The sequence below is a fragment of the Coffea arabica genome, chromosome 11c (genome assembly GCF_036785885.1).
Source record: "Coffea arabica cultivar ET-39 chromosome 11c, Coffea Arabica ET-39 HiFi, whole genome shotgun sequence".
In the NCBI taxonomy this organism is placed as follows: Eukaryota; Viridiplantae; Streptophyta; class Magnoliopsida; order Gentianales; family Rubiaceae; genus Coffea; species Coffea arabica.
Genome location: NC_092330.1, coordinates 21350733 through 21373267, shown reverse-complemented (window position 1 = coordinate 21373267; position 22535 = coordinate 21350733). Strand labels below are relative to the sequence as shown.

The following is a 22535-nucleotide window of genomic DNA, read 5'->3' as shown; positions in this document are numbered from 1 at the left end:
ATCCAAATTTCCCCTTCGTTCTTGATGCTGTAGTAATTTAGCTCCGTCGGAACGATTGCTTTATATTTTGCTTCTTATCGAAGCATGAAGGCGGATCTGAAGGCGCGAGACAAGTCAGGAACGGTACGGCTGGATCGAAGCCCGGATCGTCGGTCAAAGTTGTCGGCGCAAATGTATAAGCGCAAGCGTGAAGGATCAATTTCGGGATAACTGAGAGTTGTGCGACGAGGGAAAAAAAAAGGTGCAAATCAACAAGAAAAAAATATAAAAGTAAATAAATAAAAGGATGAGAGGAAATTCATGAATTGACGCTTAGAATGAATTCGGGTCCAGAAAAGCCAAACTGCTTCACAGGGCGTGGCAGTTTAAAAGAATAAAACGAAAGGAACATGGCGGGTGCGATCATACCAGCACTAATGCCCCGGATCCCATCAGAACTCTGAAGTTAAGCGTGCTTGGGCGACAGTAGTACTAGGATGGGTGACCCTAGGCCTGTCAACGGGTCGGGTCTAGACCCGGATCCGGATCGGATCGCTGAAATTATTGCGGGTATGGGTAGGGATTTAATTCCGTTACCCGGATCCGGATCCGTTTTTTCAAACAAAAAAACGGGTCGGATACGGAATATAGTATTCCGACCCGTATTAGATCCGGATCCGGATATAAATGATTTAATAATTTAAAAAATATATATATTATCAATATAATTTGATTAGGATGATGTATTTGAGTAAAATCAATTTGATTTATTTTCTTATTTGGTTTTTTCTTTGCATTAGTTAGAAATTAGTTTACAAATATATCTTTTTCTCTTTTTTGTCAGAAATTATAAATTTTGGCAAATTTGTTCGGGTAGACCCGACCCGGATCCGAGACTCGCCGGGTCCGGATCCGGAACACAGAATAAAAGGCCCGTCGGGTAAACGGGTCGGATCCGGGTCCGGAATAATGAATTCCGGCCCGGACCCGGCCCGCTGACACCCTAGGTGACCCCCTGGGAACTCCTCGTGTTGCACCCCTCCCTTTTTTGTTTCGAAATCCAAATTTCCCCTTCGTTCTTTATGCTGTAGTAACTTAGCTCCGTCGGAACGATTGCTTTATATTTTGCTTCTCATCGAAGCATGAAGGCGGATCTGAAGGCGCGAGACAAGTCAGGAACGGTACGGCTGGATCGAAGCCCGGATCGTCGGTCAAAGTTGTCGGCGCAAATGTATAAGCGCAAGCGTGAAGGATCAATTTCAGGATAATTGAGAGTTGTGCGACGAGGGAAAAAAAAAGGTGCAAATCAACAAGAAAAAAATATAAAAGTAAATAAATAAAAGGATGAGAGGAAATTCATGAATTGACGCTTAGAATGAATTCGGGTCCTGAAAAGCCAAACTGCTTCACAGGACGTGGCAGTTTAAAAGAATAAAGCGAAAGGAACATGGCGGGTGCGATCATACCAGCACTAATGCACCGGATCCCATCAGAACTCCGAAGTTAAGCGTGCTTGGGCGACAGTAGTACTAGGATGGGTGACCCTAGGCCTGTCAACGGGTCGGGTCTAGACCCGGATCCGGATCGGATCGCTGAAATTATTGCGGGTATGGGTAGGGATTTAATTCCGTTACCCGGATCCGGATCCGTTTTTTCAAACAAAAAAACGTGTCGGATACGGAATATAGTATTCCGACCCGTATTAGACCCGGATCCGGATATAAATGATTTAATAATTTAAAAAATATAAATATTATCAATATAATTTGATTAGGATGATATATTTGAGTAAAATCAATTTGATTTATTTTCTTATTTGGTTTTTTCTTTGCATTAGTTAGAAATTAGTTTACAAATATATCTTTTTCTCTTTTTTGTCAGAAATTATAAATTTTGGCAAATTTGTTCGGGTAGACCCGACCCGGATCCGAGACTCGCCGGGTCCGGATCCGGAACACAGAATAAAAGGCCCGTCGGGTAAACGGGTCGGATCCGGGTCCGGCATAGTAATTCGGGTCCGGGTCCGGAATAATGAATTCCGGCCCGGACCCGGCCCGCTGACACCCCTAGGTGACCCCTTGGGAAATCCTCGTGTTGCACCCCTCCCTTTTTTGTTTCGAAATCCAAATTTCCCCTTCGTTCTTTATGCTGTAGTAATTTAGCTCCGTCGGACCGATTGCTTTATATTTTGCTTCTCATCGAAGCATGAAGGCGGATCTGAACGCGCGAGACAAGTCAGGAACGGTACGGCTGGATCGAAGCCCGGATCGTCGGTCAAAGTTGTCGGCGCAAATGTATAAGCGCAAGCGTGAAGGATCAATTTCGGGATAATTGAGAGTTGCGCAACGAGGGAAAAAAAAAGGTGCAAATCAACAAGAAAAAAATGTAAAAGTAAATAAATAAAAGGATGAGGGGAAATTCTTGAATTGACGCTTAAAATGAATTCGGGTCCAAAAAACCCACACTGCTTCACAGGACGGGGCAGTTTAAAAGAATAAAGCGAAAGGAACATGGCGGGTGCGATCATACCAGCACTAATGCACCGGATCCCATCAGAACTCCGAAGTTAAGCGTGCTTGGGCGAGAGTAGTACTAGGATGGGTGACCCCCTGGGAAGTCCTCGTGTTGCACCCCACACTTTTTTGTTTCGAAATCCAAATTTCCCCTTCGTTCTTTATGCTGTAGTAATTTAGCTCCGTCGGAACGATTGCTTTATATTTTGCTTCTTATCGAAGCATGAAGGCGGATCTGAAGGCGCGAGACAAGTCAGGAACGGTACGGCTGGATCGAAGCCCGGATCGTCGGTCAAAGTTGTCGGCGCAAATGTATAAGCGCAAGCGTGAAGGATCAATTTCAGGATAACTGAGAGTTGTGCGACGAGGGAAAAAAAAAGGTGCAAATCAACAAGAAAAAAATATAAAAGTAAATAAATAAAAGGATGAGAGGAAATTCATGAATTGACGCTTAGAATGAATTCGGGTCCAGAAAAGCCAAACTGCTTCACAGGACGTGGCAGTTTAAAAGAATAAAGCGAAAGGAACATGGCGGGTGCGATCATACCAGCACTAATGCACCGGATCCCTTCAGAACTCCGAAGTTAAGCGTGCTTGGGCGACAGTAGTACTAGGATGGGTGACCCTAGGCCTGTCAACGGGTCGGGTCTAGACCCGGATCCGGATCGGATCGCTGAAATTATTGCGAGTATGGGTAGGGATTTAATTCCGTTATCCGAATCCGGATCCGTTTTTTCAAACAAAAAAACGGGTCGGATACGGAATATTGTATTCCGACCCGTATTAGACCCGGATCCGGATATAAATGATTTAATAATTTAAAAAATATAAATATTATCAATATAATTTGATTAGGATGATGTATTTGAGTAAAATCAATTTGATTTATTTTCTTATTTGGTTTTTTCTTTGCATTAGTTAGAAATTAGTTTACAAATATATCTTTTTCTCTTTTTTGTCAGAAATTATAAATTTTGGCAAATTTGTTCGGGTAGACCCGACCCGGATCCGAGACTCGCCGGGTCCGGATCCGGAACACAGAATAAAAGGCCCGTCGGGTAAACGGGTCGGATCCGGGTCCGGAATAATGAATTCCGGCCCGGACCCGGCCCGCTGACACCCTAGGTGACCCCCTGGGAAATCCTCGTGTTGCACCCCTCCCTTTTTTGTTTCGAAATCCAAATTTCCCCTTCGTTCTTTATGCTGTAGTAACTTAGCTCCGTCGGAACGATTGCTTTATATTTTGCTTCTCATCGAAGCATGAAGGCGGATCTGAAGGCGCGAGACAAGTCAGGAACGGTACGGCTGGATCGAAGCCCGGATTGTCGGTCAAAGTTGTCGGCGCAAATGTATAAGCGCAAGCGTGAAGGATCAATTTCAGGATAATTGAGAGTTGCGCAACGAGGGAAAAAAAAAGGTGCAAATCAACAAGAAAAAAATGTAAAAGTAAATAAATAAAAGGATGAGGGGAAATTCTTGAATTGACGCTTAAAATGAATTCGGGTCCAAAAAACCCACACTGCTTCACAGGACGGGGCAGTTTAAAAGAATAAAGCGAAAGGAACATGGCGGGTGCGATCATACCAGCACTAATGCACCGGATCCCATCAGAACTCCGAAGTTAAGCGTGCTTGGGCGAGAGTAGTACTAGGATGGGTGACCCCCTGGGAAGTCCTCGTGTTGCACCCCACACTTTTTTGTTTCGAAATCCAAATTTCCCCTTCGTTCTTTATGCTGTAGTAATTTAGCTCCGTCGGAACGATTGCTTTATATTTTGCTTCTTATCGAAGCATGAAGGCGGATCTGAAGGCGCGAGACAAGTCAGGAACGGTACGGCTGGATCGAAGCCCGGATCGTCGGTCAAAGTTGTCGGCACAAATGTATAAGCGCAAGCGTGAAGGATCAATTTCAGGATAACTGAGAGTTGTGCGACGAGGGAAAAAAAAAGGTGCAAATCAACAAGAAAAAAATATAAAAGTAAATAAATAAAAGGATGAGAGGAAATTCATGAATTGACGCTTAGAATGAATTCGGGTCCAGAAAAGCCAAACTGCTTCACAGGACGTGGCAGTTTAAAAGAATAAAGCGAAAGGAACATGGCGGGTGCGATCATACCAGCACTAATGCACCGGATCCCTTCAGAACTCCGAAGTTAAGCGTGCTTGGGCGACAGTAGTACTAGGATGGGTGACCCTAGGCCTGTCAACGGGTCGGGTCTAGACCCGGATCCGGATCGGATCGCTGAAATTATTGCGAGTATGGGTAGGGATTTAATTCCGTTACCCGAATCCGGATCCGTTTTTTCAAACAAAAAAACGGGTCGGATACGGAATATTGTATTCCGACCCGTATTAGACCCGGATCCGGATATAAATGATTTAATAATTTAAAAAATATAAATATTATCAATATAATTTGATTAGGATGATGTATTTGAGTAAAATCAATTTGATTTATTTTCTTATTTGGTTTTTTCTTTGCATTAGTTAGAAATTAGTTTACAAATATATCTTTTTCTCTTTTTTGTTAGAAATTATAAATTTTGGCAAATTTGTTCGGGTAGACCCGACCCGGATCCGAGACTCGCCGGGTCCGGAACACAGAATAAAAGGCCCGTCGGGTAAACGGATCGGATCCGGGTCCGGAATAATGATTTCCGGCCCGGACCCGGCCCGCTGACACCCCTAGGTGACCCCCTGGGAAATCCCCGTGTTGCACCCCTCCCTTTTTTGTTTCGAAATCCAAATTTCCCCTTCGTTCTTTATGCTGTAGTAATTTAGCTCCGTCGGAACGATTGCTTTATATTTTGCTTCTCATCGAAGCATGAAGGCGGATCTGAAGGCGCGAGACAAGTCAGGAACGGTACGGCTGGATCGAAGCCCGGATCGTCGGTCAAAGTTGTCGGCGCAAATGTATAAGCGCAAGCGTGAAGGATCAATTTCAGGATAATTGAGAGTTGCGCGACGAGGGAAAAAAAAAGGTGCAAATCAACAAGAAAAAAATGTAAAAGTAAATAAATAAAAGGATGAGGGGAAATTCTTGAATTGACGCTTAAAATGAATTCGGGTCCAGAAAAGCCACACTGCTTCACAGGACGGGGCAGTTTAAAAGAATAAAGCGAAAAGAACATGGCGGGTGCGATCATACCAGCACTAATGCACCGGATCCCATCAGAACTCCGAAGTTAAGCGTGCTTGGGCGAGAGTAGTACTAGGATGGGTGACCCCCTGGGAAGTCCTCGTGTTGCACCCCTCCCTTTTTTGTTTCGAAATCCAAATTTCCCCTTCGTTCTTGATGCTGTAGTAATTTAGCTCCGTCGGAACGATTGCTTTATATTTTGCTTCTTATCGAAGCATGAAGGCGGATCTGAAGGCGCGAGACAAGTCAGGAACGGTACGGCTGGATCGAAGCCCGGATCGTCGGTCAAAGTTGTCGGCGCAAATGTATAAGCGCAAGCGTGAAGGATCAATTTCGGGATAACTGAGAGTTGTGCGACGAGGGAAAAAAAAAGGTGCAAATCAACAAGAAAAAAATATAAAAGTAAATAAATAAAAGGATGAGAGGAAATTCATGAATTGACGCTTAGAATGAATTCGGGTCCAGAAAAGCCAAACTGCTTCACAGGACGTGGCAGTTTAAAAGAATAAAGCGAAAGGAACATGGCGGGTGCGATCATACCAGCACTAATGCACCGGATCCCTTCAGAACTCCGAAGTTAAGCGTGCTTGGGCGACAGTAGTACTAGGATGGGTGACCCTAGGCCTGTCAACGGGTCGGGTCTAGACCCGGATCCGGATCGGATCGCTGAAATTATTGCGAGTATGGGTAGGGATTTAATTCCGTTATCCGAATCCGGATCCGTTTTTTCAAACAAAAAAACGGGTCGGATACGGAATATTGTATTCCGACCCGTATTAGACCCGGATCCGGATATAAATGATTTAATAATTTAAAAAATATAAATATTATCAATATAATTTGATTAGGATGATGTATTTGAGTAAAATCAATTTGATTTATTTTCTTATTTGGTTTTTTCTTTGCATTAGTTAGAAATTAGTTTACAAATATATCTTTTTCTCTTTTTTGTCAGAAATTATAAATTTTGGCAAATTTGTTCGGGTAGACCCGACCCGGATCCGAGACTCGCCGGGTCCGGATCCGGAACACAGAATAAAAGGCCCGTCGGGTAAACGGGTCGGATCCGGGTCCGGAATAATGAATTCCGGCCCGGACCCGCCCCGCTGACACCCTAGGTGACCCCCTGGGAAATCCTCGTGTTGCACCCCTCCCTTTTTTGTTTCGAAATCCAAATTTCCCCTTCGTTCTTTATGCTGTAGTAACTTAGCTCCGTCGGAACGATTGCTTTATATTTTGCTTCTCATCGAAGCATGAAGGCGGATCTGAAGGCGCGAGACAAGTCAGGAACGGTACGGCTGGATCGAAGCCCGGATTGTCGGTCAAAGTTGTCGGCGCAAATGTATAAGCGCAAGCGTGAAGGATCAATTTCAGGATAATTGAGAGTTGCGCAACGAGGGAAAAAAAAAGGTGCAAATCAACAAGAAAAAAATGTAAAAGTAAATAAATAAAAGGATGAGGGGAAATTCTTGAATTGACGCTTAAAATGAATTCGGGTCCAAAAAACCCACACTGCTTCACAGGACGGGGCAGTTTAAAAGAATAAAGCGAAAGGAACATGGCGGGTGCGATCATACCAGCACTAATGCACCGGATCCCATCAGAACTCCGAAGTTAAGCGTGCTTGGGCGAGAGTAGTACTAGGATGGGTGACCCCCTGGGAAGTCCTCGTGTTGCACCCCACACTTTTTTGTTTCGAAATCCAAATTTCCCCTTCGTTCTTTATGCTGTAGTAATTTAGCTCCGTCGGAACGATTGCTTTATATTTTGCTTCTTATCGAAGCATGAAGGCGGATCTGAAGGCGCGAGACAAGTCAGGAACGGTACGGCTGGATCGAAGCCCGGATCGTCGGTCAAAGTTGTCGGCGCAAATGTATAAGCGCAAGCGTGAAGGATCAATTTCGGGATAACTGAGAGTTGTGCGACGAGGGAAAAAAAAAGGTGCAAATCAACAAGAAAAAAATATAAAAGTAAATAAATAAAAGGATGAGAGGAAATTCATGAATTGACGCTTAGAATGAATTCGGGTCCAGAAAAGCCAAACTGCTTCACAGGACGTGGCAGTTTAAAAGAATAAAGCGAAAGGAACATGGCGGGTGCGATCATACCAGCACTAATGCACCGGATCCCTTCAGAACTCCGAAGTTAAGCGTGCTTGGGCGACAGTAGTACTAGGATGGGTGACCCTAGGCCTGTCAACGGGTCGGGTCTAGACCCGGATCCGGATCGGATCGCTGAAATTATTGCGAGTATGGGTAGGGATTTAATTCCGTTACCCGAATCCGGATCCGTTTTTTCAAACAAAAAAACGGGTCGGATACGGAATATTGTATTCCGACCCGTATTAGACCCGGATCCGGATATAAATGATTTAATAATTTAAAAAATATAAATATTATCAATATAATTTGATTAGGATGATGTATTTGAGTAAAATCAATTTGATTTATTTTCTTATTTGGTTTTTTCTTTGCATTAGTTAGAAATTAGTTTACAAATATATCTTTTTCTCTTTTTTGTTAGAAATTATAAATTTTGGCAAATTTGTTCGGGTAGACCCGACCCGGATCCGAGACTCGCCGGGTCCGGAACACAGAATAAAAGGCCCGTCGGGTAAACGGATCGGATCCGGGTCCGGAATAATGATTTCCGGCCCGGACCCGGCCCGCTGACACCCCTAGGTGACCCCCTGGGAAATCCCCGTGTTGCACCCCTCCCTTTTTTGTTTCGAAATCCAAATTTCCCCTTCGTTCTTTATGCTGTAGTAATTTAGCTCCGTCGGAACGATTGCTTTATATTTTGCTTCTCATCGAAGCATGAAGGCGGATCTGAAGGCGCGAGACAAGTCAGGAACGGTACGGCTGGATCGAAGCCCGGATCGTCGGTCAAAGTTGTCGGCGCAAATGTATAAGCGCAAGCGTGAAGGATCAATTTCAGGATAATTGAGAGTTGCGCGACGAGGGAAAAAAAAAGGTGCAAATCAACAAGAAAAAAATGTAAAAGTAAATAAATAAAAGGATGAGAGGAAATTCATGAATTGACGCTTAGAATGAATTCGGGTCCAGAAAAGCCAAACTGCTTCACAGGACGTGGCAGTTTAAAAGAATAAAGCGAAAGGAACATGGCGGGTGCGATCATACCAGCACTAATGCACCGGATCCCTTCAGAACTCCGAAGTTAAGCGTGCTTGGGCGACAGTAGTACTAGGATGGGTGACCCTAGGCCTGTCAACGGGTCGGGTCTAGACCCGGATCCGGATCGGATCGCTGAAATTATTGCGAGTATGGGTAGGGATTTAATTCCGTTATCCGAATCCGGATCCGTTTTTTCAAACAAAAAAACGGGTCGGATACGGAATATTGTATTCCGACCCGTATTAGACCCGGATCCGGATATAAATGATTTAATAATTTAAAAAATATAAATATTATCAATATAATTTGATTAGGATGATGTATTTGAGTAAAATCAATTTGATTTATTTTCTTATTTGGTTTTTTCTTTGCATTAGTTAGAAATTAGTTTACAAATATATCTTTTTCTCTTTTTTGTCAGAAATTATAAATTTTGGCAAATTTGTTCGGGTAGACCCGACCCGGATCCGAGACTCGCCGGGTCCGGATCCGGAACACAGAATAAAAGGCCCGTCGGGTAAACGGGTCGGATCCGGGTCCGGAATAATGAATTCCGGCCCGGACCCGGCCCGCTGACACCCTAGGTGACCCCCTGGGAAATCCTCGTGTTGCACCCCTCCCTTTTTTGTTTCGAAATCCAAATTTCCCCTTCGTTCTTTATGCTGTAGTAACTTAGCTCCGTCGGAACGATTGCTTTATATTTTGCTTCTCATCGAAGCATGAAGGCGGATCTGAAGGCGCGAGACAAGTCAGGAACGGTACGGCTGGATCGAAGCCCGGATTGTCGGTCAAAGTTGTCGGCGCAAATGTATAAGCGCAAGCGTGAAGGATCAATTTCAGGATAATTGAGAGTTGCGCAACGAGGGAAAAAAAAAGGTGCAAATCAACAAGAAAAAAATGTAAAAGTAAATAAATAAAAGGATGAGGGGAAATTCTTGAATTGACGCTTAAAATGAATTCGGGTCCAAAAAACCCACACTGCTTCACAGGACGGGGCAGTTTAAAAGAATAAAGCGAAAGGAACATGGCGGGTGCGATCATACCAGCACTAATGCACCGGATCCCATCAGAACTCCGAAGTTAAGCGTGCTTGGGCGAGAGTAGTACTAGGATGGGTGACCCCCTGGGAAGTCCTCGTGTTGCACCCCACACTTTTTTGTTTCGAAATCCAAATTTCCCCTTCGTTCTTTATGCTGTAGTAATTTAGCTCCGTCGGAACGATTGCTTTATATTTTGCTTCTTATCGAAGCATGAAGGCGGATCTGAAGGCGCGAGACAAGTCAGGAACGGTACGGCTGGATCGAAGCCCGGATCGTCGGTCAAAGTTGTCGGCACAAATGTATAAGCGCAAGCGTGAAGGATCAATTTCAGGATAACTGAGAGTTGTGCGACGAGGGAAAAAAAAAGGTGCAAATCAACAAGAAAAAAATATAAAAGTAAATAAATAAAAGGATGAGAGGAAATTCATGAATTGACGCTTAGAATGAATTCGGGTCCAGAAAAGCCAAACTGCTTCACAGGACGTGGCAGTTTAAAAGAATAAAGCGAAAGGAACATGGCGGGTGCGATCATACCAGCACTAATGCACCGGATCCCTTCAGAACTCCGAAGTTAAGCGTGCTTGGGCGACAGTAGTACTAGGATGGGTGACCCTAGGCCTGTCAACGGGTCGGGTCTAGACCCGGATCCGGATCGGATCGCTGAAATTATTGCGAGTATGGGTAGGGATTTAATTCCGTTACCCGAATCCGGATCCGTTTTTTCAAACAAAAAAACGGGTCGGATACGGAATATTGTATTCCGACCCGTATTAGACCCGGATCCGGATATAAATGATTTAATAATTTAAAAAATATAAATATTATCAATATAATTTGATTAGGATGATGTATTTGAGTAAAATCAATTTGATTTATTTTCTTATTTGGTTTTTTCTTTGCATTAGTTAGAAATTAGTTTACAAATATATCTTTTTCTCTTTTTTGTTAGAAATTATAAATTTTGGCAAATTTGTTCGGGTAGACCCGACCCGGATCCGAGACTCGCCGGGTCCGGAACACAGAATAAAAGGCCCGTCGGGTAAACGGATCGGATCCGGGTCCGGAATAATGATTTCCGGCCCGGACCCGGCCCGCTGACACCCCTAGGTGACCCCCTGGGAAATCCCCGTGTTGCACCCCTCCCTTTTTTGTTTCGAAATCCAAATTTCCCCTTCGTTCTTTATGCTGTAGTAATTTAGCTCCGTCGGAACGATTGCTTTATATTTTGCTTCTCATCGAAGCATGAAGGCGGATCTGAAGGCGCGAGACAAGTCAGGAACGGTACGGCTGGATCGAAGCCCGGATCGTCGGTCAAAGTTGTCGGCGCAAATGTATAAGCGCAAGCGTGAAGGATCAATTTCAGGATAATTGAGAGTTGCGCGACGAGGGAAAAAAAAAGGTGCAAATCAACAAGAAAAAAATGTAAAAGTAAATAAATAAAAGGATGAGGGGAAATTCTTGAATTGACGCTTAAAATGAATTCGGGTCCAGAAAAGCCACACTGCTTCACAGGACGGGGCAGTTTAAAAGAATAAAGCGAAAAGAACATGGCGGGTGCGATCATACCAGCACTAATGCACCGGATCCCATCAGAACTCCGAAGTTAAGCGTGCTTGGGCGAGAGTAGTACTAGGATGGGTGACCCCCTGGGAAGTCCTCGTGTTGCACCCCTCCCTTTTTTGTTTCGAAATCCAAATTTCCCCTTCGTTCTTGATGCTGTAGTAATTTAGCTCCGTCGGAACGATTGCTTTATATTTTGCTTCTTATCGAAGCATGAAGGCGGATCTGAAGGCGCGAGACAAGTCAGGAACGGTACGGCTGGATCGAAGCCCGGATCGTCGGTCAAAGTTGTCGGCGCAAATGTATAAGCGCAAGCGTGAAGGATCAATTTCGGGATAACTGAGAGTTGTGCGACGAGGGAAAAAAAAAGGTGCAAATCAACAAGAAAAAAATATAAAAGTAAATAAATAAAAGGATGAGAGGAAATTCATGAATTGACGCTTAGAATGAATTCGGGTCCAGAAAAGCCAAACTGCTTCACAGGACGTGGCAGTTTAAAAGAATAAAGCGAAAGGAACATGGCGGGTGCGATCATACCAGCACTAATGCACCGGATCCCTTCAGAACTCCGAAGTTAAGCGTGCTTGGGCGACAGTAGTACTAGGATGGGTGACCCTAGGCCTGTCAACGGGTCGGGTCTAGACCCGGATCCGGATCGGATCGCTGAAATTATTGCGAGTATGGGTAGGGATTTAATTCCGTTATCCGAATCCGGATCCGTTTTTTCAAACAAAAAAACGGGTCGGATACGGAATATTGTATTCCGACCCGTATTAGACCCGGATCCGGATATAAATGATTTAATAATTTAAAAAATATAAATATTATCAATATAATTTGATTAGGATGATGTATTTGAGTAAAATCAATTTGATTTATTTTCTTATTTGGTTTTTTCTTTGCATTAGTTAGAAATTAGTTTACAAATATATCTTTTTCTCTTTTTTGTCAGAAATTATAAATTTTGGCAAATTTGTTCGGGTAGACCCGACCCGGATCCGAGACTCGCCGGGTCCGGATCCGGAACACAGAATAAAAGGCCCGTCGGGTAAACGGGTCGGATCCGGGTCCGGAATAATGAATTCCGGCCCGGACCCGCCCCGCTGACACCCTAGGTGACCCCCTGGGAAATCCTCGTGTTGCACCCCTCCCTTTTTTGTTTCGAAATCCAAATTTCCCCTTCGTTCTTTATGCTGTAGTAACTTAGCTCCGTCGGAACGATTGCTTTATATTTTGCTTCTCATCGAAGCATGAAGGCGGATCTGAAGGCGCGAGACAAGTCAGGAACGGTACGGCTGGATCGAAGCCCGGATTGTCGGTCAAAGTTGTCGGCGCAAATGTATAAGCGCAAGCGTGAAGGATCAATTTCAGGATAATTGAGAGTTGCGCAACGAGGGAAAAAAAAAGGTGCAAATCAACAAGAAAAAAATGTAAAAGTAAATAAATAAAAGGATGAGGGGAAATTCTTGAATTGACGCTTAAAATGAATTCGGGTCCAAAAAACCCACACTGCTTCACAGGACGGGGCAGTTTAAAAGAATAAAGCGAAAGGAACATGGCGGGTGCGATCATACCAGCACTAATGCACCGGATCCCATCAGAACTCCGAAGTTAAGCGTGCTTGGGCGAGAGTAGTACTAGGATGGGTGACCCCCTGGGAAGTCCTCGTGTTGCACCCCACACTTTTTTGTTTCGAAATCCAAATTTCCCCTTCGTTCTTTATGCTGTAGTAATTTAGCTCCGTCGGAACGATTGCTTTATATTTTGCTTCTTATCGAAGCATGAAGGCGGATCTGAAGGCGCGAGACAAGTCAGGAACGGTACGGCTGGATCGAAGCCCGGATCGTCGGTCAAAGTTGTCGGCGCAAATGTATAAGCGCAAGCGTGAAGGATCAATTTCGGGATAACTGAGAGTTGTGCGACGAGGGAAAAAAAAAGGTGCAAATCAACAAGAAAAAAATATAAAAGTAAATAAATAAAAGGATGAGAGGAAATTCATGAATTGACGCTTAGAATGAATTCGGGTCCAGAAAAGCCAAACTGCTTCACAGGACGTGGCAGTTTAAAAGAATAAAGCGAAAGGAACATGGCGGGTGCGATCATACCAGCACTAATGCACCGGATCCCTTCAGAACTCCGAAGTTAAGCGTGCTTGGGCGACAGTAGTACTAGGATGGGTGACCCTAGGCCTGTCAACGGGTCGGGTCTAGACCCGGATCCGGATCGGATCGCTGAAATTATTGCGAGTATGGGTAGGGATTTAATTCCGTTACCCGAATCCGGATCCGTTTTTTCAAACAAAAAAACGGGTCGGATACGGAATATTGTATTCCGACCCGTATTAGACCCGGATCCGGATATAAATGATTTAATAATTTAAAAAATATAAATATTATCAATATAATTTGATTAGGATGATGTATTTGAGTAAAATCAATTTGATTTATTTTCTTATTTGGTTTTTTCTTTGCATTAGTTAGAAATTAGTTTACAAATATATCTTTTTCTCTTTTTTGTTAGAAATTATAAATTTTGGCAAATTTGTTCGGGTAGACCCGACCCGGATCCGAGACTCGCCGGGTCCGGAACACAGAATAAAAGGCCCGTCGGGTAAACGGATCGGATCCGGGTCCGGAATAATGATTTCCGGCCCGGACCCGGCCCGCTGACACCCCTAGGTGACCCCCTGGGAAATCCCCGTGTTGCACCCCTCCCTTTTTTGTTTCGAAATCCAAATTTCCCCTTCGTTCTTTATGCTGTAGTAATTTAGCTCCGTCGGAACGATTGCTTTATATTTTGCTTCTCATCGAAGCATGAAGGCGGATCTGAAGGCGCGAGACAAGTCAGGAACGGTACGGCTGGATCGAAGCCCGGATCGTCGGTCAAAGTTGTCGGCGCAAATGTATAAGCGCAAGCGTGAAGGATCAATTTCAGGATAATTGAGAGTTGCGCGACGAGGGAAAAAAAAAGGTGCAAATCAACAAGAAAAAAATGTAAAAGTAAATAAATAAAAGGATGAGAGGAAATTCATGAATTGACGCTTAGAATGAATTCGGGTCCAGAAAAGCCAAACTGCTTCACAGGACGTGGCAGTTTAAAAGAATAAAGCGAAAGGAACATGGCGGGTGCGATCATACCAGCACTAATGCACCGGATCCCTTCAGAACTCCGAAGTTAAGCGTGCTTGGGCGACAGTAGTACTAGGATGGGTGACCCTAGGCCTGTCAACGGGTCGGGTCTAGACCCGGATCCGGATCGGATCGCTGAAATTATTGCGAGTATGGGTAGGGATTTAATTCCGTTATCCGAATCCGGATCCGTTTTTTCAAACAAAAAAACGGGTCGGATACGGAATATTGTATTCCGACCCGTATTAGACCCGGATCCGGATATAAATGATTTAATAATTTAAAAAATATAAATATTATCAATATAATTTGATTAGGATGATGTATTTGAGTAAAATCAATTTGATTTATTTTCTTATTTGGTTTTTTCTTTGCATTAGTTAGAAATTAGTTTACAAATATATCTTTTTCTCTTTTTTGTCAGAAATTATAAATTTTGGCAAATTTGTTCGGGTAGACCCGACCCGGATCCGAGACTCGCCGGGTCCGGATCCGGAACACAGAATAAAAGGCCCGTCGGGTAAACGGGTCGGATCCGGGTCCGGAATAATGAATTCCGGCCCGGACCCGGCCCGCTGACACCCTAGGTGACCCCCTGGGAAATCCTCGTGTTGCACCCCTCCCTTTTTTGTTTCGAAATCCAAATTTCCCCTTCGTTCTTTATGCTGTAGTAACTTAGCTCCGTCGGAACGATTGCTTTATATTTTGCTTCTCATCGAAGCATGAAGGCGGATCTGAAGGCGCGAGACAAGTCAGGAACGGTACGGCTGGATCGAAGCCCGGATTGTCGGTCAAAGTTGTCGGCGCAAATGTATAAGCGCAAGCGTGAAGGATCAATTTCAGGATAATTGAGAGTTGCGCAACGAGGGAAAAAAAAAGGTGCAAATCAACAAGAAAAAAATGTAAAAGTAAATAAATAAAAGGATGAGGGGAAATTCTTGAATTGACGCTTAAAATGAATTCGGGTCCAAAAAACCCACACTGCTTCACAGGACGGGGCAGTTTAAAAGAATAAAGCGAAAGGAACATGGCGGGTGCGATCATACCAGCACTAATGCACCGGATCCCATCAGAACTCCGAAGTTAAGCGTGCTTGGGCGAGAGTAGTACTAGGATGGGTGACCCCCTGGGAAGTCCTCGTGTTGCACCCCACACTTTTTTGTTTCGAAATCCAAATTTCCCCTTCGTTCTTTATGCTGTAGTAATTTAGCTCCGTCGGAACGATTGCTTTATATTTTGCTTCTTATCGAAGCATGAAGGCGGATCTGAAGGCGCGAGACAAGTCAGGAACGGTACGGCTGGATCGAAGCCCGGATCGTCGGTCAAAGTTGTCGGCACAAATGTATAAGCGCAAGCGTGAAGGATCAATTTCAGGATAACTGAGAGTTGTGCGACGAGGGAAAAAAAAAGGTGCAAATCAACAAGAAAAAAATATAAAAGTAAATAAATAAAAGGATGAGAGGAAATTCATGAATTGACGCTTAGAATGAATTCGGGTCCAGAAAAGCCAAACTGCTTCACAGGACGTGGCAGTTTAAAAGAATAAAGCGAAAGGAACATGGCGGGTGCGATCATACCAGCACTAATGCACCGGATCCCTTCAGAACTCCGAAGTTAAGCGTGCTTGGGCGACAGTAGTACTAGGATGGGTGACCCTAGGCCTGTCAACGGGTCGGGTCTAGACCCGGATCCGGATCGGATCGCTGAAATTATTGCGAGTATGGGTAGGGATTTAATTCCGTTACCCGAATCCGGATCCGTTTTTTCAAACAAAAAAACGGGTCGGATACGGAATATTGTATTCCGACCCGTATTAGACCCGGATCCGGATATAAATGATTTAATAATTTAAAAAATATAAATATTATCAATATAATTTGATTAGGATGATGTATTTGAGTAAAATCAATTTGATTTATTTTCTTATTTGGTTTTTTCTTTGCATTAGTTAGAAATTAGTTTACAAATATATCTTTTTCTCTTTTTTGTTAGAAATTATAAATTTTGGCAAATTTGTTCGGGTAGACCCGACCCGGATCCGAGACTCGCCGGGTCCGGAACACAGAATAAAAGGCCCGTCGGGTAAACGGATCGGATCCGGGTCCGGAATAATGATTTCCGGCCCGGACCCGGCCCGCTGACACCCCTAGGTGACCCCCTGGGAAATCCCCGTGTTGCACCCCTCCCTTTTTTGTTTCGAAATCCAAATTTCCCCTTCGTTCTTTATGCTGTAGTAATTTAGCTCCGTCGGAACGATTGCTTTATATTTTGCTTCTCATCGAAGCATGAAGGCGGATCTGAAGGCGCGAGACAAGTCAGGAACGGTACGGCTGGATCGAAGCCCGGATCGTCGGTCAAAGTTGTCGGCGCAAATGTATAAGCGCAAGCGTGAAGGATCAATTTCAGGATAATTGAGAGTTGCGCGACGAGGGAAAAAAAAAGGTGCAAATCAACAAGAAAAAAATGTAAAAGTAAATAAATAAAAGGATGAGGGGAAATTCTTGAATTGACGCTTAAAATGAATTCGGGTCCAGAAAAGCCACACTGCTTCACAGGACGGGGCAGTTTAAAAGAATAAAGCGAAAAGAACATGGCGGGTGCGATCATACCAGCACTAATGCACCGGATCCCATCAGAACTCCGAAGTTAAGCGTGCTTGGGCGAGAGTAGTACTAGGATGGGTGACCCCCTGGGAAGTCCTCGTGTTGCACCCCTCCCTTTTTTGTTTCGAAATCCAAATTTCCCCTTCGTTCTTGATGCTGTAGTAATTTAGCTCCGTCGGAACGATTGCTTTATATTTTGCTTCTTATCGAAGCATGAAGGCGGATCTGAAGGCGCGAGACAAGTCAGGAACGGTACGGCTGGATCGAAGCCCGGATCGTCGGTCAAAGTTGTCGGCGCAAATGTATAAGCGCAAGCGTGAAGGATCAATTTCAGGATAACTGAGAGTTGTGCGACGAGGGAAAAAAAAAGGTGCAAATCAACAAGAAAAAAATATAAAAGTAAATAAATAAAAGGATGAGAGGAAATTCATGAATTGACGCTTAGAATGAATTCGGGTCCAGAAAAGCCAAACTGCTTCACAGGACGTGGCAGTTTAAAAGAATAAAGCGAAAGGAACATGGCGGGTGCGATCATACCAGCACTAATGCACCGGATCCCTTCAGAACTCCGAAGTTAAGCGTGCTTGGGCGACAGTAGTACTAGGATGGGTGACCCTAGGCCTGTCAACGGGTCGGGTCTAGACCCGGATCCGGATCGGATCGCTGAAATTATTGCGAGTATGGGTAGGGATTTAATTCCGTTATCCGAATCCGGATCCGTTTTTTCAAACAAAAAAACGGGTCGGATACGGAATATTGTATTCCGACCCGTATTAGACCCGGATCCGGATATAAATGATTTAATAATTTAAAAAATATAAATATTATCAATATAATTTGATTAGGATGATGTATTTGAGTAAAATCAATTTGATTTATTTTCTTATTTGGTTTTTTCTTTGCATTAGTTAGAAATTAGTTTACAAATATATCTTTTTCTCTTTTTTGTCAGAAATTATAAATTTTGGCAAATTTGTTCGGGTAGACCCGACCCGGATCCGAGACTCGCCGGGTCCGGATCCGGAACACAGAATAAAAGGCCCGTCGGGTAAACGGGTCGGATCCGGGTCCGGAATAATGAATTCCGGCCCGGACCCGGCCCGCTGACACCCTAGGTGACCCCCTGGGAAATCCTCGTGTTGCACCCCTCCCTTTTTTGTTTCGAAATCCAAATTTCCCCTTCGTTCTTTATGCTGTAGTAACTTAGCTCCGTCGGAACGATTGCTTTATATTTTGCTTCTCATCGAAGCATGAAGGCGGATCTGAAGGCGCGAGACAAGTCAGGAACGGTACGGCTGGATCGAAGCCCGGATTGTCGGTCAAAGTTGTCGGCGCAAATGTATAAGCGCAAGCGTGAAGGATCAATTTCAGGATAATTGAGAGTTGCGCAACGAGGGAAAAAAAAAGGTGCAAATCAACAAGAAAAAAATGTAAAAGTAAATAAATAAAAGGATGAGGGGAAATTCTTGAATTGACGCTTAAAATGAATTCGGGTCCAAAAAACCCACACTGCTTCACAGGACGGGGCAGTTTAAAAGAATAAAGCGAAAGGAACATGGCGGGTGCGATCATACCAGCACTAATGCACCGGATCCCATCAGAACTCCGAAGTTAAGCGTGCTTGGGCGAGAGTAGTACTAGGATGGGTGACCCCCTGGGAAGTCCTCGTGTTGCACCCCACACTTTTTTGTTTCGAAATCCAAATTTCCCCTTCGTTCTTTATGCTGTAGTAATTTAGCTCCGTCGGAACGATTGCTTTATATTTTGCTTCTTATCGAAGCATGAAGGCGGATCTGAAGGCGCGAGACAAGTCAGGAACGGTACGGCTGGATCGAAGCCCGGATCGTCGGTCAAAGTTGTCGGCACAAATGTATAAGCGCAAGCGTGAAGGATCAATTTCAGGATAACTGAGAGTTGTGCGACGAGGGAAAAAAAAAGGTGCAAATCAACAAGAAAAAAATATAAAAGTAAATAAATAAAAGGATGAGAGGAAATTCATGAATTGACGCTTAGAATGAATTCGGGTCCAGAAAAGCCAAACTGCTTCACAGGACGTGGCAGTTTAAAAGAATAAAGCGAAAGGAACATGGCGGGTGCGATCATACCAGCACTAATGCACCGGATCCCTTCAGAACTCCGAAGTTAAGCGTGCTTGGGCGACAGTAGTACTAGGATGGGTGACCCTAGGCCTGTCAACGGGTCGGGTCTAGACCCGGATCCGGATCGGATCGCTGAAATTATTGCGAGTATGGGTAGGGATTTAATTCCGTTACCCGAATCCGGATCCGTTTTTTCAAACAAAAAAACGGGTCGGATACGGAATATTGTATTCCGACCCGTATTAGACCCGGATCCGGATATAAATGATTTAATAATTTAAAAAATATAAATATTATCAATATAATTTGATTAGGATGATGTATTTGAGTAAAATCAATTTGATTTATTTTCTTATTTGGTTTTTTCTTTGCATTAGTTAGAAATTAGTTTACAAATATATCTTTTTCTCTTTTTTGTTAGAAATTATAAATTTTGGCAAATTTGTTCGGGTAGACCCGACCCGGATCCGAGACTCGCCGGGTCCGGAACACAGAATAAAAGGCCCGTCGGGTAAACGGATCGGATCCGGGTCCGGAATAATGATTTCCGGCCCGGACCCGGCCCGCTGACACCCCTAGGTGACCCCCTGGGAAATCCCCGTGTTGCACCCCTCCCTTTTTTGTTTCGAAATCCAAATTTCCCCTTCGTTCTTTATGCTGTAGTAATTTAGCTCCGTCGGAACGATTGCTTTATATTTTGCTTCTCATCGAAGCATGAAGGCGGATCTGAAGGCGCGAGACAAGTCAGGAACGGTACGGCTGGATCGAAGCCCGGATCGTCGGTCAAAGTTGTCGGCGCAAATGTATAAGCGCAAGCGTGAAGGATCAATTTCAGGATAATTGAGAGTTGCGCGACGAGGGAAAAAAAAAGGTGCAAATCAACAAGAAAAAAATGTAAAAGTAAATAAATAAAAGGATGAGGGGAAATTCTTGAATTGACGCTTAAAATGAATTCGGGTCCAGAAAAGCCACACTGCTTCACAGGACGGGGCAGTTTAAAAGAATAAAGCGAAAAGAACATGGCGGGTGCGATCATACCAGCACTAATGCACCGGATCCCATCAGAACTCCGAAGTTAAGCGTGCTTGGGCGAGAGTAGTACTAGGATGGGTGACCCCCTGGGAAGTCCTCGTGTTGCACCCCTCCCTTTTTTGTTTCGAAATCCAAATTTCCCCTTCGTTCTTGATGCTGTAGTAATTTAGCTCCGTCGGAACGATTGCTTTATATTTTGCTTCTTATCGAAGCATGAAGGCGGATCTGAAGGCGCGAGACAAGTCAGGAACGGTACGGCTGGATCGAAGCCCGGATCGTCGGTCAAAGTTGTCGGCGCAAATGTATAAGCGCAAGCGTGAAGGATCAATTTCGGGATAACTGAGAGTTGTGCGACGAGGGAAAAAAAAAGGTGCAAATCAACAAGAAAAAAATATAAAAGTAAATAAATAAAAGGATGAGAGGAAATTCATGAATTGACGCTTAGAATGAATTCGGGTCCAGAAAAGCCAAACTGCTTCACAGGGCGTGGCAGTTTAAAAGAATAAAACGAAAGGAACATGGCGGGTGCGATCATACCAGCACTAATGCCCCGGATCCCATCAGAACTCTGAAGTTAAGCGTGCTTGGGCGACAGTAGTACTAGGATGGGTGACCCTAGGCCTGTCAACGGGTCGGGTCTAGACCCGGATCCGGATCGGATCGCTGAAATTATTGCGGGTATGGGTAGGGATTTAATTCCGTTACCCGGATCCGGATCCGTTTTTTCAAACAAAAAAACGGGTCGGATACGGAATATAGTATTCCGACCCGTATTAGATCCGGATCCGGATATAAATGATTTAATAATTTAAAAAATATATATATTATCAATATAATTTGATTAGGATGATGTATTTGAGTAAAATCAATTTGATTTATTTTCTTATTTGGTTTTTTCTTTGCATTAGTTAGAAATTAGTTTACAAATATATCTTTTTCTCTTTTTTGTCAGAAATTATAAATTTTGGCAAATTTGTTCGGGTAGACCCGACCCGGATCCGAGACTCGCCGGGTCCGGATCCGGAACACAGAATAAAAGGCCCGTCGGGTAAACGGGTCGGATCCGGGTCCGGAATAATGAATTCCGGCCCGGACCCGGCCCGCTGACACCCTAGGTGACCCCCTGGGAACTCCTCGTGTTGCACCCCTCCCTTTTTTGTTTCGAAATCCAAATTTCCCCTTCGTTCTTTATGCTGTAGTAACTTAGCTCCGTCGGAACGATTGCTTTATATTTTGCTTCTCATCGAAGCATGAAGGCGGATCTGAAGGCGCGAGACAAGTCAGGAACGGTACGGCTGGATCGAAGCCCGGATCGTCGGTCAAAGTTGTCGGCGCAAATGTATAAGCGCAAGCGTGAAGGATCAATTTCAGGATAATTGAGAGTTGTGCGACGAGGGAAAAAAAAAGGTGCAAATCAACAAGAAAAAAATATAAAAGTAAATAAATAAAAGGATGAGAGGAAATTCATGAATTGACGCTTAGAATGAATTCGGGTCCTGAAAAGCCAAACTGCTTCACAGGACGTGGCAGTTTAAAAGAATAAAGCGAAAGGAACATGGCGGGTGCGATCATACCAGCACTAATGCACCGGATCCCATCAGAACTCCGAAGTTAAGCGTGCTTGGGCGACAGTAGTACTAGGATGGGTGACCCTAGGCCTGTCAACGGGTCGGGTCTAGACCCGGATCCGGATCGGATCGCTGAAATTATTGCGGGTATGGGTAGGGATTTAATTCCGTTACCCGGATCCGGATCCGTTTTTTCAAACAAAAAAACGTGTCGGATACGGAATATAGTATTCCGACCCGTATTAGACCCGGATCCGGATATAAATGATTTAATAATTTAAAAAATATAAATATTATCAATATAATTTGATTAGGATGATATATTTGAGTAAAATCAATTTGATTTATTTTCTTATTTGGTTTTTTCTTTGCATTAGTTAGAAATTAGTTTACAAATATATCTTTTTCTCTTTTTTGTCAGAAATTATAAATTTTGGCAAATTTGTTCGGGTAGACCCGACCCGGATCCGAGACTCGCCGGGTCCGGATCCGGAACACAGAATAAAAGGCCCGTCGGGTAAACGGGTCGGATCCGGGTCCGGCATAGTAATTCGGGTCCGGGTCCGGAATAATGAATTCCGGCCCGGACCCGGCCCGCTGACACCCCTAGGTGACCCCTTGGGAAATCCTCGTGTTGCACCCCTCCCTTTTTTGTTTCGAAATCCAAATTTCCCCTTCGTTCTTTATGCTGTAGTAATTTAGCTCCGTCGGACCGATTGCTTTATATTTTGCTTCTCATCG

General features: G+C 44.0%; 11 non-coding genes and 16 pseudogenes across 11 annotated transcripts; all 27 read left to right on the top strand.

Annotated features, from left to right (window-relative positions):
* The first annotated feature begins 394 nt into the window (after window positions 1-394).
* LOC140020655 (5S ribosomal RNA) lies at window positions 395-512 on the top strand (annotated as a pseudogene).
* A 919-nt stretch (window positions 513-1431) lies between these two features.
* Window positions 1432-1549, top strand: LOC140018663 (5S ribosomal RNA; annotated as a pseudogene).
* Window positions 1550-2494: 945 nt separating this feature from the next.
* LOC140018145 (5S ribosomal RNA) lies at window positions 2495-2613 on the top strand. Its single transcript, XR_011824447.1, has one exon. It is a non-coding gene; the product is annotated as a 5S ribosomal RNA (ribosomal RNA).
* A 412-nt stretch (window positions 2614-3025) lies between these two features.
* On the top strand, window positions 3026-3143 carry LOC140020015 (5S ribosomal RNA; annotated as a pseudogene).
* Window positions 3144-4062: 919 nt separating this feature from the next.
* On the top strand, window positions 4063-4181 carry LOC140018134 (5S ribosomal RNA). The gene has a single exon (XR_011824436.1). It is a non-coding gene; the product is annotated as a 5S ribosomal RNA (ribosomal RNA).
* Window positions 4182-4593: 412 nt separating this feature from the next.
* Window positions 4594-4711, top strand: LOC140020014 (5S ribosomal RNA; annotated as a pseudogene).
* A 914-nt stretch (window positions 4712-5625) lies between these two features.
* LOC140018123 (5S ribosomal RNA) lies at window positions 5626-5744 on the top strand. The gene has a single exon (XR_011824425.1). It is a non-coding gene; the product is annotated as a 5S ribosomal RNA (ribosomal RNA).
* A 412-nt stretch (window positions 5745-6156) lies between these two features.
* LOC140020013 (5S ribosomal RNA) lies at window positions 6157-6274 on the top strand (annotated as a pseudogene).
* A 919-nt stretch (window positions 6275-7193) lies between these two features.
* Window positions 7194-7312, top strand: LOC140018113 (5S ribosomal RNA). The gene has a single exon (XR_011824415.1). It is a non-coding gene; the product is annotated as a 5S ribosomal RNA (ribosomal RNA).
* Window positions 7313-7724: 412 nt separating this feature from the next.
* Window positions 7725-7842, top strand: LOC140020012 (5S ribosomal RNA; annotated as a pseudogene).
* Window positions 7843-8756: 914 nt separating this feature from the next.
* LOC140020010 (5S ribosomal RNA) lies at window positions 8757-8874 on the top strand (annotated as a pseudogene).
* Window positions 8875-9793: 919 nt separating this feature from the next.
* On the top strand, window positions 9794-9912 carry LOC140018102 (5S ribosomal RNA). The gene has a single exon (XR_011824405.1). It is a non-coding gene; the product is annotated as a 5S ribosomal RNA (ribosomal RNA).
* Window positions 9913-10324: 412 nt separating this feature from the next.
* LOC140020009 (5S ribosomal RNA) lies at window positions 10325-10442 on the top strand (annotated as a pseudogene).
* A 914-nt stretch (window positions 10443-11356) lies between these two features.
* LOC140018091 (5S ribosomal RNA) lies at window positions 11357-11475 on the top strand. Its single transcript, XR_011824394.1, has one exon. It is a non-coding gene; the product is annotated as a 5S ribosomal RNA (ribosomal RNA).
* A 412-nt stretch (window positions 11476-11887) lies between these two features.
* LOC140020008 (5S ribosomal RNA) lies at window positions 11888-12005 on the top strand (annotated as a pseudogene).
* Window positions 12006-12924: 919 nt separating this feature from the next.
* LOC140018080 (5S ribosomal RNA) lies at window positions 12925-13043 on the top strand. The gene has a single exon (XR_011824383.1). It is a non-coding gene; the product is annotated as a 5S ribosomal RNA (ribosomal RNA).
* A 412-nt stretch (window positions 13044-13455) lies between these two features.
* LOC140020007 (5S ribosomal RNA) lies at window positions 13456-13573 on the top strand (annotated as a pseudogene).
* Window positions 13574-14487: 914 nt separating this feature from the next.
* On the top strand, window positions 14488-14605 carry LOC140020006 (5S ribosomal RNA; annotated as a pseudogene).
* A 919-nt stretch (window positions 14606-15524) lies between these two features.
* On the top strand, window positions 15525-15643 carry LOC140018069 (5S ribosomal RNA). The gene has a single exon (XR_011824372.1). It is a non-coding gene; the product is annotated as a 5S ribosomal RNA (ribosomal RNA).
* A 412-nt stretch (window positions 15644-16055) lies between these two features.
* LOC140020004 (5S ribosomal RNA) lies at window positions 16056-16173 on the top strand (annotated as a pseudogene).
* A 914-nt stretch (window positions 16174-17087) lies between these two features.
* LOC140018060 (5S ribosomal RNA) lies at window positions 17088-17206 on the top strand. Its single transcript, XR_011824362.1, has one exon. It is a non-coding gene; the product is annotated as a 5S ribosomal RNA (ribosomal RNA).
* A 412-nt stretch (window positions 17207-17618) lies between these two features.
* LOC140020003 (5S ribosomal RNA) lies at window positions 17619-17736 on the top strand (annotated as a pseudogene).
* Window positions 17737-18655: 919 nt separating this feature from the next.
* LOC140018048 (5S ribosomal RNA) lies at window positions 18656-18774 on the top strand. Its single transcript, XR_011824350.1, has one exon. It is a non-coding gene; the product is annotated as a 5S ribosomal RNA (ribosomal RNA).
* A 412-nt stretch (window positions 18775-19186) lies between these two features.
* LOC140020002 (5S ribosomal RNA) lies at window positions 19187-19304 on the top strand (annotated as a pseudogene).
* A 914-nt stretch (window positions 19305-20218) lies between these two features.
* On the top strand, window positions 20219-20337 carry LOC140018038 (5S ribosomal RNA). Its single transcript, XR_011824340.1, has one exon. It is a non-coding gene; the product is annotated as a 5S ribosomal RNA (ribosomal RNA).
* Window positions 20338-20749: 412 nt separating this feature from the next.
* LOC140020654 (5S ribosomal RNA) lies at window positions 20750-20867 on the top strand (annotated as a pseudogene).
* Window positions 20868-21786: 919 nt separating this feature from the next.
* On the top strand, window positions 21787-21904 carry LOC140018662 (5S ribosomal RNA; annotated as a pseudogene).
* The last annotated feature ends 631 nt before the right edge of the window (window positions 21905-22535 follow it).